This window comes from Mesoplodon mirus, assembly GCF_964341445.2.
Source record: "Mesoplodon mirus genome assembly, chromosome: 1".
NCBI classification, from domain to species: domain Eukaryota; kingdom Metazoa; phylum Chordata; class Mammalia; order Artiodactyla; family Ziphiidae; genus Mesoplodon; species Mesoplodon mirus.
Genome location: NC_138976.1, coordinates 103293391 through 103309812, shown reverse-complemented (window position 1 = coordinate 103309812; position 16422 = coordinate 103293391).

Genomic DNA, 16422 nt, shown 5'->3' with positions numbered 1-16422 from the left:
GGGCCGTGTCACCAGGGGCACTATCACCATGGTTAATGTTATCATTGGCACTTTCCCCGTGAGCACTGTCACCCTGGGCACTGTCATCATGGGCACGGTCACCGTGAGCACTATCTCCATGAGCACAGCCACTGTGAACACCATCACCATAATCACTGGCCTCATCGGTACTGTCACCATGAGCACTGCCACAATGAGCACTGTCAGCATGGGCACTTCCCCCATGAGCACTGTCACTATGAGAACTGCTAGCATGGGTATTTTCACCATGAGTACTGTCACCCTCTGTATTGTCACCATTTGCACTGTCACCATCAGGACTATTACCGTGAGTGTTATCACCGTGAGATCTCTCACCATGGTCACTGTCACCATGGCACCTTGCACAATGCGTGCTGTCAACATGAGTGCTGTCACCATTGGCACTATCACCGTGAGCATTCTCACTGTGGTCAGAGTCAACATGGGCTCTGTCACCATGAGCACTGTCACCATAGGCAATGTCACCGTGGTCAGTGTCACCATGAGCAATGTCTCCATGGGCACTCCTACAGTGGGCACTGTCACTGTGCGAACTGTCACCATGGTTACTGCCACTATGAGCAGTGTCTCTGTGAGTACTGTCAGCATGGGTTTTTACCGTGAGCACTGTCACCATGAGCCCTGTCACCATTTTTCAGTGCCACCATGTGCACTACCACCATGTGCACTCTCACCATGGGCACTATCAGCGATAACACTGTCACCATATGTACTGTCTGCATGGGCACTGTCACCAAGGGCACGGCCAACATGTGACCTGTAACCATTGTCAGTGTCACTGTGAGAAGTGTCACCATGGGAATTAACAACATAGGCACTCTCATCATGAGCACTGTCACCATGAGCACTGACACCACGAGCACTGTCACCCAGGGCAGTGCCACCGTGAGCCCTGTCACCATAACTGTTGCTATGAGAATTGTAACCATGGGCAATTTCTCAATGAGTAATGTCACCATGTGTATTTTCACCTTGGGCACTCTCAAAGTAAACAGTATTACCATGAGCACTTTCACTGTGAACACTGTCACCATGGGCACTGGCACAATGTGGTGTGTCACCATGAGCCATGTCACCATGGGAAATGTCACCGTGAGAAGTGTCACCATAGGCAATGTCACCATGGGCAATGTCAGCATGGGAACTGCCATTTTGAGCACTGTCACCATGGGTACTGCAACCATGAGTACTGTCACCATGAGTAATTTAACCATTGGCAGTATGACCATGTGCACTGTCACCATGGGCACTATCACCATGACAACTCTCAGCGTGAGCACTGTCACTGTTGGAAATGGCATTGTGTGCAATTCCACCATGGGCAATGTCACCATGGACATTATCGCTGTGAGCACTGTCAATATGAGCACGTCAACATGAGCCCTGTCACCATGGGCAATGTCACTGTGAGAAGTGTCACTATAGGCAATGTCACCGTGGGCACTGTCACCATGGTCACTGCCACCACTGTCACTGTCATTTTGAGCACTGTCAACATGGGTACTGCAACCATGAGCGCTGTCACCATGAGCACTGTCACCATTGCAAGTATCACCATGTGCACTGTCACCATGGGCACTATCACAATGAGAACTGTCAGCATGGGCACTGTCACTCTTGGCAATGTCACCATGGGCACTATCACTTTGAGCACTGTCAACATGAGCACGTCACCATGGGCACTGTCAACATGGGTACTATCTCGAAGGTCAATGTCACCATGAGCATTGCCAGGATGGGCATCTTCACCGTGAGCACTGTCACCAATGGCACTATCACCATGAGCAATGTCACTGTGGGCCGTGTCACCAGGGGCACTATCACCATGGTTAATGTTATCATTGGCACTTTCCCCGTGAGCACTGTCACCCTGGGCACTGTCATCATGGGCACGGTCACCGTGAGCACTATCTCCATGAGCACAGCCACTGTGAACACCATCACCATAATCACTGGCCTCATCGGTACTGTCACCATGAGCACTGCCACAATGAGCACTGTCATCATGGGCACATCCCCCATGAGCACTGTCACTATGAGAACTGCTACCATGGGTATTTTCACCATGTGTACTGTCACCCTGAGTATTGTCACCATTTGCAGTGTCACCATGAGGACTATTACCGTGAGCACTATCACCGTGAGATCTCTCACCATGGTCACTGTCACCATGGCACCTTGCACAATGGGGGCTGTCAACATGAGTGCTGGCACCATTGGCACTATCACTGTGAGCATTCTCACTGTGGTCAGTGTCACCATGGCCACTGTCACCATGAGCACTGTCACCATAGGCAATGTCACCATGGTCAGTGGCACCATGAGCACTGTCAGCATGGGCACTCATACAGTGGGCACTGTCACTGTGAGCACTGTCACCTTGGGTACTGCCACCATGAGCGCTGTCACCATGAGCACTGTCACCATTGCGAGTATCACAATGTGCACTGTCACCATGGGCACTGGCACAATGTCGTGTGTCACCTTGAGCAATGTCACCATGGGAAATATCACCATGAGATGTGTCACCATAGGCAATGTCACCATGGGCAATGTCACCATGGGAAATGCCATTTTGCACACTGTCACCATGGGTACTGCAACCATGAGTACTGTCACCATTGGCAGTATGACCATGTGCACTGTCACCATGGGCACTATCACCATGACAACTCTCAGCGTGAGCACTGTCACTGTGGGAACTGGCATTGTGTGCAATTCCACCATGGGCAATGTCACCATGGGCACTATCACTGTGAGCACTGTCAATATAAGCACGTCAACATGAGCCCTGTCACCATTGGCAATGTCACCGTGAGAAGTGTCACTATAGGCGATGTCACTGTGGGCACTGTCACCATGGTCACTGCCACCACTGTCACTGTCATTTTGAGCACTGTCACCATGGGTATTGCAACCATGAGCACTGTCACCATGAGCACTGTCACCATTGCGATTATCACCATGTGTACTGTCACCATGGGCACTATCACAATGAGAACTGTCAGCTTGGGCACTGTCACTGTTGGCAAGGGCACCGTGGGCACTTCCACCATGGGCAATGTCACCATGGGCACTATCACTGTGAGCACTGTCAACATGAGCACGTCACCATGGGCACTGTCAACATGGGTACTATCTCGAAGGGCAATGTCACCATGAGGATTGTCAGGAAGGGCAATTTCACCATGAGCACTGTCACCAAAGGCACTATCACCATGAGCAATGTCACTGTGGGCCGTGTCACCAGGGGCACTATCACCATGGTTAATGTTATCATTGGCACTTTCCCCTTGAGCACTGTCACCCTGGGCACTGTCATCATGGGCACGGTCACCGTGAGCACTATCTCCATGAGCACAGCCACTGTGAACACCATCACCATAATCACTGACCTCATCGGTACTCTCACCATGAGCACTGCCACAATGAGCACTGTCAGCATGGGCACTTCCCCCATGAGCACTGTCACTATGAGAACTGCTAGCATGGGTATTTTCACCATGAGTACTGTCACCCTCTGTATTGTCACCATTTGCACTGTCACCATCAGGACTATTACCGTGAGTGCTATCACCGTGAGATCTCTCACCATGGTCACTGTCACCATGGCACCTTGCACAATGCGTGCTGTCAACATGAGTGCTGTCACCATTGGCACTATCACCGTGAGCATTCTCACTGTGGTCAGAGTCAACATGGGCTCTGTCACCATGAGCACTGTCACCATAGGCAATGTCACCGTGGTCAGTGTCACCATGAGCAATGTCTCCATGGGCACTCCTACAGTGGGCACTGTCACTGTGCGAACTGTCACCATGGTTACTGCCACTATGAGCAGTGTCTCTGTGAGTACTGTCAGCATGGGTTTTTACCGTGAGCACTGTCACCATGAGCCCTGTCACCATTTTTCAGTGCCACCATGTGCACTACCACCATGTGCACTCTCACCATGGGCACTATCAGCGATAACACTGTCACCATATGTACTGTCTGCATGGGCACTGTCACCAAGGGCACGGCCAACATGTGACCTGTAACCATTGTCAGTGTCACTGTGAGAAGTGTCACCATGGGAATTAACAACATAGGCACTCTCATCATGAGCACTGTCACCATGAGCACTGACACCACGAGCACTGTCACCCAGGGCAGTGCCACCGTGAGCCCTGTCACCATAACTGTTGCTATGAGAATTGTAACCATGGGCAATTTCTCAATGAGTAATGTCACCATGTGTATTTTCACCTTGGGCACTCTCAAAGTAAACAGTATTACCATGAGCACTTTCACTGTGAACACTGTCACCATGGGCACTGGCACAATGTGGTGTGTCACCATGAGCCATGTCACCATGGGAAATGTCACCGTGAGAAGTGTCACCATAGGCAATGTCACCATGGGCAATGTCAGCATGGGAACTGCCATTTTGAGCACTGTCACCATGGGTACTGCAACCATGAGTACTGTCACCATGAGTAATTTAACCATTGGCAGTATGACCATGTGCACTGTCACCATGGGCACTATCACCATGACAACTCTCAGCGTGAGCACTGTCACTGTTGGAAATGGCATTGTGTGCAATTCCACCATGGGCAATGTCACCATGGACATTATCGCTGTGAGCACTGTCAATATGAGCACGTCAACATGAGCCCTGTCACCATGGGCAATGTCACTGTGAGAAGTGTCACTATAGGCAATGTCACCGTGGGCACTGTCACCATGGTCACTGCCACCACTGTCACTGTCATTTTGAGCACTGTCAACATGGGTACTGCAACCATGAGCGCTGTCACCATGAGCACTGTCACCATTGCAAGTATCACCATGTGCACTGTCACCATGGGCACTATCACAATGAGAACTGTCAGCATGGGCACTGTCACTCTTGGCAATGTCACCATGGGCACTATCACTTTGAGCACTGTCAACATGAGCACGTCACCATGGGCACTGTCAACATGGGTACTATCTCGAAGGTCAATGTCACCATGAGCATTGCCAGGATGGGCATCTTCACCGTGAGCACTGTCACCAATGGCACTATCACCATGAGCAATGTCACTGTGGGCCGTGTCACCACGGGCACTATCACCATGGTTAATGTTATCATTGGCACTTTCCCCGTGAGCACTGTCACCCTGGGCACTGTCATCATGGGCACGGTCACCGTGAGCACTATCTCCATGAGCACAGCCACTGTGAACACCATCACCATAATCACTGGCCTCATCGGTACTGTCACCATGAGCACTGCCACAATGAGCACTGTCATCATGGGCACATCCCCCATGAGCACTGTCACTATGAGAACTGCTACCATGGGTATTTTCACCATGTGTACTGTCACCCTGAGTATTGTCACCATTTGCAGTGTCACCATGAGGACTATTACCGTGAGCACTATCACCGTGAGATCTCTCACCATGGTCACTGTCACCATGGCACCTTGCACAATGGGGGCTGTCAACATGAGTGCTGGCACCATTGGCACTATCACTGTGAGCATTCTCACTGTGGTCAGTGTCACCATGGCCACTGTCACCATGAGCACTGTCACCATAGGCAATGTCACCATGGTCAGTGGCACCATGAGCACTGTCAGCATGGGCACTCATACAGTGGGCACTGTCACTGTGAGCACTGTCACCTTGGGTACTGCCACCATGAGCGCTGTCACCATGAGCACTGTCACCATTGCGAGTATCACAATGTGCACTGTCACCATGGGCACTGGCACAATGTCGTGTGTCACCTTGAGCAATGTCACCATGGGAAATATCACCATGAGATGTGTCACCATAGGCAATGTCACCATGGGCAATGTCACCATGGGAAATGCCATTTTGCACACTGTCACCATGGGTACTGCAACCATGAGTACTGTCACCATTGGCAGTATGACCATGTGCACTGTCACCATGGGCACTATCACCATGACAACTCTCAGCGTGAGCACTGTCACTGTGGGAACTGGCATTGTGTGCAATTCCACCATGGGCAATGTCACCATGGGCACTATCACTGTGAGCACTGTCAATATAAGCACGTCAACATGAGCCCTGTCACCATTGGCAATGTCACCGTGAGAAGTGTCACTATAGGCGATGTCACTGTGGGCACTGTCACCATGGTCACTGCCACCACTGTCACTGTCATTTTGAGCACTGTCACCATGGGTATTGCAACCATGAGCACTGTCACCATGAGCACTGTCACCATTGCGATTATCACCATGTGTACTGTCACCATGGGCACTATCACAATGAGAACTGTCAGCTTGGGCACTGTCACTGTTGGCAAGGGCACCGTGGGCACTTCCACCATGGGCAATGTCACCATGGGCACTATCACTGTGAGCACTGTCAACATGAGCACGTCACCATGGGCACTGTCAACATGGGTACTATCTCGAAGGGCAATGTCACCATGAGGATTGTCAGGAAGGGCAATTTCACCATGAGCACTGTCACCAAAGGCACTATCACCATGAGCAATGTCACTGTGGGCCGTGTCACCAGGGGCACTATCACCATGGTTAATGTTATCATTGGCACTTTCCCCTTGAGCACTGTCACCCTGGGCACTGTCATCATGGGCACGGTCACCGTGAGCACTATCTCCATGAGCACAGCCACTGTGAACACCATCACCATAATCACTGACCTCATCGGTACTCTCACCATGAGCACTGCCACAATGAGCACTGTCAGCATGGGCACTTCCCCCATGAGCACTGTCACTATGAGAACTGCTAGCATGGGTATTTTCACCATGAGTACTGTCACCCTCTGTATTGTCACCATTTGCACTGTCACCATCAGGACTATTACCGTGAGTGCTATCACCGTGAGATCTCTCACCATGGTCACTGTCACCATGGCACCTTGCACAATGCGTGCTGTCAACATGAGTGCTGTCACCATTGGCACTATCACCGTGAGCATTCTCACTGTGGTCAGAGTCAACATGGGCTCTGTCACCATGAGCACTGTCACCATAGGCAATGTCACCGTGGTCAGTGTCACCATGAGCAATGTCTCCATGGGCACTCCTACAGTGGGCACTGTCACTGTGCGAACTGTCACCATGGTTACTGCCACTATGAGCAGTGTCTCTGTGAGTACTGTCAGCATGGGTTTTTACCTTGAGCACTGTCACCATGAGCCCTGTCACCATTCTTCAGTGCCACCATGTGCACTACCACCATGTGCACTCTCACCATGGGCACTATCACCGATAACACTGTCACCATAAGTACTGTCTTCATGGGCACTGTCACCAAGGGCACGGCCAACATGTGACCTGTAACCATTGTCAGTGTCACTGTGAGAAGTGTCACCATGGGAATTAACAACATAGGCACTCTCATCATGAGCACTGTCACCATGAGCACTGACACCACGAGCACTGTCACCCAGGGCAGTGCCACCATGAGCACTGTCACCATAACTGTTGCTATGAGAATTGTAACCATGGGCAATTTCTCAATGAGTAATGTCACCATGTGTATTTTCACCTTGGGCACTCTCAAAGTAAACAGTATTACCATGAGCACTTTCACTGTGAACACTGTCACCATGGGCACTGGCACAATGTGGTGTGTCACCATGAGCCATGTCACCATGGGAAATGTCACCGTGAGAAGTGTCACCATAGGCAATGTCACCATGGGCAATGTCACCATGGGAACTGCCATTTTGAGCACTGTCACCATGGGTACTGCAACCATGAGTACTGTCACCATGAGTAATTTAACCATTGGCAGTATGACCATGTGCACTGTCACCATGGGCACTATCACCATGACAACTCTCAGCGTGAGCACTGTCACTGTTGGAAATGGCATTGTGTGCAATTCCACCATGGGCAATGTCACCATGGACATTATCGCTGTGAGCACTGTCAATATGAGCACGTCAACATGAGCCCTGTCACCATGGGCAATGTCACTGTGAGAAGTGTCACTATAGGCAATGTCACCGTGGGCACTGTCACCATGGTCACTGCCACCACTGTCACTGTCATTTTGAGCACTGTCACCATGGGTACTGCAACCATGAGCGCTGTCACCATGAGCACTGTCACCATTGCAAGTATCACCATGTGCACTGTCACCATGGGCACTATCACAATGAGAACTGTCAGCATGGGCACTGTCACTCTTGGCAATGTCACCATGGGCACTATCACTTTGAGCACTGTCAACATGAGCACGACACCATGGGCACTGTCAACATGGGTACTATCTCGAAGGTCAATGTCACCATGAGCATTGTCAGGATGGGCAACTTCACCGTGAGCACTGTCACCAATGGCACTATCACCATGAGCAATGTTACCATGGGCCGTGTCACCGGGGGCACTATCACCATGGTTAATGTTATCATTGGCACTTTCCCCGTGAGCACTCTCACCCTGGGCACTGTCATCATGGGCACGGTCACCGTGAGCACTATCTCCATGAGCACAGCCACTGTGAACACCATCACCATAATCACTGGCCTCATCGGTACTGTCACCATGAGCACTGCCACAATGAGCACTGTCAGCATGGGCACTTCCCACATGAGCACTGTCACTATGAGAACTGCTAGCATGGGTATTTTCACCATGAGTACTGTCACCCTGTGTATTGTCACCATTTGCACTGTCACCATCAGGACTATTACCGTGAGCGCTATCACCGTGAGATCTCTCACCATGGTCACTGTCACCATGGCACCTTGCACAATGCGTGCTGTCAACATGAGTGCTGTCACCATTGGCACTATCACCGTGAGCATTCTCACTGTGGTCAGAGTCAACATGGGCTCTGTCACCATGAGCACTGTCACCATAGGCAATGTCACCGTGGTCAGTGTCACCATGAGCAATGTCTCCATGGGCACTCCTACAGTGGGCACTGTCACTGTGCGAACTGTCACCATGGTTACTGCCACTATGAGCAGTGTCTCTGTGAGTACTGTCAGCATGGGTTTTTACCTTGAGCACTGTCACCATGAGCCCTGTCACCATTCTTCAGTGCCACCATGTGCACTACCACCATGTGCACTCTCACCATGGGCACTATCACTGATAACACTGTCACCATAAGTACTGTCTTCATGGGCACTGTCACCAAGGGCACGGCCAACATGTGACCTGTAACCATTGTCAGTGTCACTGTGAGAAGTGTCACCATGGGAATTAACAACATAGGCACTCTCATCATGAGCACTGTCACCATGAGCACTGACACCACGAGCACTGTCACCCAGGGCAGTGCCACCATGAGCACTGTCACCATAACTGTTGCTATGAGAATTGTAACCATGGGCAATTTCTCAATGAGTAATGTCACCATGTGTATTTTCACCTTGGGCACTCTCAAAGTAAACAGTATTACCATGAGCACTTTCACTGTGAACACTGTCACCATGGGCACTGGCACAATGTGGTGTGTCACCATGAGCCATGTCACCATGGGAAATGTCACCGTGAGAAGTGTCACCATAGGCAATGTCACCATGGGCAATGTCACCATGGGAACTGCCATTTTGAGCACTGTCACCATGGGTACTGCAACCATGAGTACTGTCACCATGAGTAATTTAACCATTGGCAGTATGACCATGTGCACTGTCACCATGGGCACTATCACCATGACAACTCTCAGCGTGAGCACTGTCACTGTTGGAAATGGCATTGTGTGCAATTCCACCATGGGCAATGTCACCATGGACATTATCGCTGTGAGCACTGTCAATATGAGCACGTCAACATGAGCCCTGTCACCATGGGCAATGTCACTGTGAGAAGTGTCACTATAGGCAATGTCACCGTGGGCACTGTCACCATGGTCACTGCCACCACTGTCACTGTCATTTTGAGCACTGTCACCATGGGTACTGCAACCATGAGCGCTGTCACCATGAGCACTGTCACCATTGCAAGTATCACCATGTGCACTGTCACCATGGGCACTATCACAATGAGAACTGTCAGCATGGGCACTGTCACTCTTGGCAATGTCACCATGGGCACTATCACTGTGAGCACTGTCAACATGAGCACGTCACCATGGGCACTGTCAACATGGGTACTATCTCGAAGGTCAATGTCACCATGAGCATTGTCAGGATGGGCAACTTCACCGTGAGCACTGTCACCAATGGCACTATCACCATGAGCAATGTCACTATGGGCCGTGTCACCGGGGGCACTATCACCATGGTTAATGTTATCATTGGCACTTTCCCCGTGAGCACTCTCACCCTGGGCACTGTCATCATGGGCACGGTCACCGTGAGCACTATCTCCATGAGCACAGCCACTGTGAACACCATCACCATAATCACTGGCCTCATCGGTACTGTCACCATGAGCACTGCCACAATGAGCACTGTCAGCATGGGCACTTCCCCCATGAGCACTGTCACTATGAGAACTGCTAGCATGGGTATTTTCACCATGAGTACTGTCACCCTCTGTATTGTCACCATTTGCACTGTCACCATCAGGACTATTACCGTGAGTGCTATCACCGTGAGATCTCTCACCATGGTCACTGTCACCATGGCACCTTGCACAATGCGTGCTGTCAACATGAGTGCTGTCACCATTGGCACTATCACCGTGAGCATTCTCACTGTGGTCAGAGTCAACATGGGCTCTGTCACCATGAGCACTGTCACCATAGGCAATGTCACCGTGGTCAGTGTCACCATGAGCAATGTCTCCATGGGCACTCCTACAGTGGGCACTGTCACTGTGCGAACTGTCACCATGGTTACTGCCACTATGAGCAGTGTCTCTGTGAGTACTGTCAGCATGGGTTTTTACCGTGAGCACTGTCACCATGAGCCCTGTCACCATTTTTCATTGCCACCATGTGCACTACCACCATGTGCACTCTCACCATGAACACTATCACCAATAACACTGTCACCATAAGTACTGTCTGCATGGGCACTGTCACCAAGGGCACGGCCAACATGTGACCTGTAACCATTGTCAGTGTCACTGTGAGAAGTGTCACCATGGGAATTAACAACATAGGCACTCTCATGAGCACTGTCACCATGAGCACTGACACCACGAGCACTGTCACCCAGGGCAGTGCCACCATGAGCACTGTCACCATAACTGTTGCTATGAGAATTGTAACCATGGGCAATTTCTCAATGAGTAATGTCACCATGTGTATTTTCACCTTGGGCACTCTCAAAGTAAACAGTATTACCATGAGCACTTTCACTGTGAACACAGTCACCATGGGCACTGGCACAATGTGGTGTGTCACCATGAGCCATGTCACCATGGGAAATGTCACCGTGAGAAGTGTCACCATAGGCAATGTCACCATGGGCAATGTCAGCATGGGAACTGCCATTTTGAGCACTGTCACCATGGGTACTGCAACCATGAGTACTGTCACCATGAGTAATTTAACCATTGGCAGTATGACCATGTGCACTGTCACCATGGGCACTATCACCATGACAACTCTCAGCGTGAGCACTGTCACTGTTGGAAATGGCATTGTGTGCAATTCCACCATGGGCAATGTCACCATGGACATTATCGCTGTGAGCACTGTCAATATGAGCACGTCAACATGAGCCCTGTCACCATGGGCAATGTCACTGTGAGAAGTGTCACTATAGGCAATGTCACCGTGGGCACTGTCACCATGGTCACTGCCACCACTGTCACTGTCATTTTGAGCACTGTCACCATGGGTACTGCAACCATGAGCGCTGTCACCATGAGCACTGTCACCATTGCAAGTATCACCATGTGCACTGTCACCATGGGCACTATCACAATGAGAACTGTCAGCATGGGCACTGTCACTCTTGGCAATGTCACAATGGGCACTATCACTGTGAGCACTGTCAACATGAGCACGTCACCATGGGCACTGTCAACATGGGTACTATCTCGAAGGTCAATGTCACCATGAGCATTGTCAGGATGGGCAACTTCACCGTGAGCACTGTCACCAATGGCACTATCACCATGAGCAATGTCACTGTGGGCCGTGTCTCCAGGGGCACTATCACCATGGTTAATGTTATCATTGGCAATTTCCCCTTGAGCACTGTCACCCTGGGCACTGTCATCATGGGTACGGTCACCGTGAGCACTATCTCCATGAGCACAGCCACTGTGAACACCATCACCATAATCACTGGCCTCATCGGTACTGTCACCATGAGCACTGCCACAATGAGCACTGTCAGCATGGGCACATCCCCCATGAGCACTGTCACTATGAGAACTGCTACCATGGGTATTTTCACCATGTGTACTGTCACCCTGTGTATTGTCACCATTTGCACTGTCACCATGAGGACTATTACCGTGAGCGCTATCACCGTGAGATCTCTCACCATGGTCACTGTCACCATGGCACCTTGCACAATGGGGGCTGTCAACATGAGTGCTTTCACCATTGGCACTATCACTGTGAGCATTCTCACTGTGGTCAGTGTCACCATGGGCACTGTCACCATGAGCACTGTCACCATAGGCAATGTCACCATGGTCAGTGGCACCATGAGCACTGTCAACATGGGCACTCATACAGTGGGCACTGTCACTGTGAGCACTGTCACCTTGGGTACTGCCACCATGAGCGCTGTCACCATGAGCACTGTCACCATTGCGAGTATCACAATGTGCACTGTCACCATGGGCACTGGCACAATGTCGTGTGTCACCTTGAGCAGTGTCACCATGGGAAATGTCACCGTGTGATGTGTCACCATAGGCAATGTCACCATGGGCAATGTCACCATGGGAAATGCCATTTTGCACACTGTCACCATGGGTACTGCAACCATGAGTACTGTCACCATTGGCAGTATGACCATGTGCACTGTCACCATGGGCACTATCACCATGACAACTCTCAGCGTGAGCACTGTCACTGTGGGAACTGGCATTGTGTGCAATTCCACCATGGGCAATGTCACCATGGGCACTATCACTGTGAGCACTGTCAATATAAGCACGTCAACATGAGCCCTTTCACCATTGGCAATGTCACCGTGAGAAGTGTCACTATAGGTGATGTCACCGTGGGCACTGTCACCATGGTCACTGCCACCACTGTCACTGTCATTTTGAGCACTGTCACCATGGGTATTGCAACCATGAGCACTGTCACCATGAGCACTGTCACCATTGCGATTATCACCATGTGTACTGTCACCATGGGCACTATCACAATGAGAACTGTCAGCGTGGGCACTGTCACTGTTGGCAAGGGCACCGTGGGCACTTCCACCATGGGCAATGTCACCATGGGCACTGTCACTGTGAGCACTGTCAACATGAGCACGTCACCATGGGCACTGTCAACATGGGTACTATCACGAAGGGCAATGTCACCATGAGGATTGTCAGGAAGGGCAATTTCACCATGAGCACTGTCACCAAAGGCACTATCACCATGAGCAATGTCACTGTGGGCCATGTCACCAGGGGCACTATCACCATGGTTAATGTTCTCATTGGCACTTTCCCCATGAGCACTGTCACCCTGGGCACTGTCATCATGGGCACGGTCACCGTGAGCACTATCTCCATGAGCATAGCCACTGTGAACACCATCACCATAATCACTGGCCTCATCGGTACTGTCACCATGAGCACTGCCACAATGAGCACTGTCAGCATGGGCACAACCCCATGAGCACTGTCACTATGAGAACTGCTAGCATGGGTATTTTCACCATGAGTACTGTCACCCTCTGTATTGTCACCATTTGCACTGTCACCATCAGGACTATTACCGTGAGTGCTATCACCGTGAGATCTCTCACCATGGTCACTGTCACCATGGCACTTTGCACAATGGGGCCTGTCAACATGAGTGCTGGCACCATTGGCACTATCACTGTGAGCATTCTCACTGTGGTCAGTGTCACCATGGCCACTGTCACCATGAGCTCTGTCACCATAGGCAATGTCACCATGGTCAGTGTCACCATGAGCACTGTCAACATGGGCACTCATACAGTGGGCACTGTCACTGTGAGCACTGTCACCTTGGGTACTGCCACCATGAGCGCTGTCACCATGAGCACTGTCACCATTGCGAGTATCACAATGTGCACTGTCACCATGGGCACTGGCACAATGTCGTGTGTCACCTTGAGCAATGTCACCATGGGAAATGTCACTGTGAGAAGTGTCACCATAGGCAATGTCACCATGGGCAATGTCAGCATGGGAACTGCCATTTTGATCACTCTCACCATGGGTACTGCAACCATGAGTACTGTCACCATGAGTAATTTAACAATTGGCTGTATGACCATGTGCACTGTCACCATGGGCACTATCACCATGACAACTCTCAGCGTGAGCACTGTCACTGTTGGAAATGGCATTGTGTGCAGTTCCACAATGGGCAATGTCACCATGGACATTATCGCTGTGAGCACTGTCAATATGAGCACGTCAACATGAGCCCTGTCACCATGGGCAATGTCACTGTGAGAAGTGTCACTATAGGCAATGTCACCGTGGGCACTGTCACCATGGTCACTGCCACCACTGTCACTGTCATTTTGAGCACTGTCACCATGGGTACTGCAACCATGAGCGCTGTCACCATGAGCACTGTCACCATTGCAAGTATCACCATGTGCACTGTCACCATGGGCACTATCACAATGAGAACTGTCAGCATGGGCACTGTCACTCTTGGCAATGTCACAATGGGCACTATCACTGTGAGCACTGTCAACATGAGCACGTCACCATGGGCACTGTCAACATGGGTACTATCTCGAAGGTCAATGTCACCATGAGCATTGTCAGGATGGGCAACTTCACCGTGAGCACTGTCACCAATGGCACTATCACCATGAGCAATGTCACTGTGGGCCGTGTCACCAGGGGCACTATCACCATGGTTAATGTTATCATTGGCAATTTCCCCTTGAGCACTGTCACCCTGGGCACTGTCATCATGGGCACGGTCACCGTGAGCACTATCTCCATGAGCACAGCCACTGTGAACACCATCACCATAATCACTGGCCTCATCGGTACTGTCACCATGAGCACTGCCACAATGAGCACTGTCAGCATGGGCACATCCCCCATGAGCACTGTCACTATGAGAACTGCTACCATGGGTATTTTCACCATGTGTACTGTCACCCTGTGTATTGTCACCATTTGCACTGTCACCATGAGGACTATTACCGTGAGCGCTATCACCGTGAGATCTCTCACCATGGTCACTGTCACCATGGCACCTTGCACAATGGGGGCTGTCAACATGAGTGCTTTCACCATTGGCACTATCACTGTGAGCATTCTCACTGTGGTCAGTGTCACCATGAGCACTGTCACCATAGGCAATGTCACCATGGTCAGTGGCACCATGAGCACTGTCAACATGGGCACTCATACAGTGGGCACTGTCACTGTGAGCACTGTCACCTTGGGTACTGCCACCATGAGCGCTGTCACCATGAGCACTGTCACCATTGCGAGTATCACAATGTGCACTGTCACCATGGGCACTGGCACAATGTCGTGTGTCACCTTGAGCAATGTCACCATGGGAAATGTCACCGTGAGATGTGTCACCATAGGCAATGTCACCATGGGCAATGTCACCATGGGAAATGCCATTTTGCACACTGTCACCATGGGTACTGCAACCATGAGTACTGTCACCATTGGCAGTATGACCATGTGCACTGTCACCATGGGCACTATCACCATGACAACTCTCAGCGTGAGCACTGTCACTGTGGGAACTGGCATTGTGTGCAATTCCACCATGGGCAATGTCACCATGGGCACTATCACTGTGAGCACTGTCAATATAAGCACGTCAACATGAGCCCTGTCACCATTGGCAATGTCACCGTGAGAAGTGTCACTATAGGCGATGTCACCGTGGGCACTGTCACCATGGTCACTGCCACCACTGTCACTGTCATTTTGAGCACTGTCACCATGGGTATTGCAACCATGAGCACTGTCACCATGAGCACTGTCACCATTGCGATTATCACCATGTGTACTGTCACCATGGGCACTATCACAATGAGAACTGTCAGCGTGGGCACTGTCACTGTTGGCAAGGGCACCGTGGAAACTTCCACCATGGGCAATGTCACCATGGGCACTATCACTGTGAGCACTGTCAACATGAGCACGTCACCATGGGCACTGTCACCATGGGCAATGTCACTGTGAGATGTGTCACTATAGGCAATGTCACCGTGGGCACTGTCACCATGGTCACTGCCACCACTGTCACTGTCATTTTGAGCACTGTCACCATGGGTACTGCAACCATGAGCGCTGTCACCATGAGCACTGTCACCATTGAAAGTATCACCATGTGCACTGTCA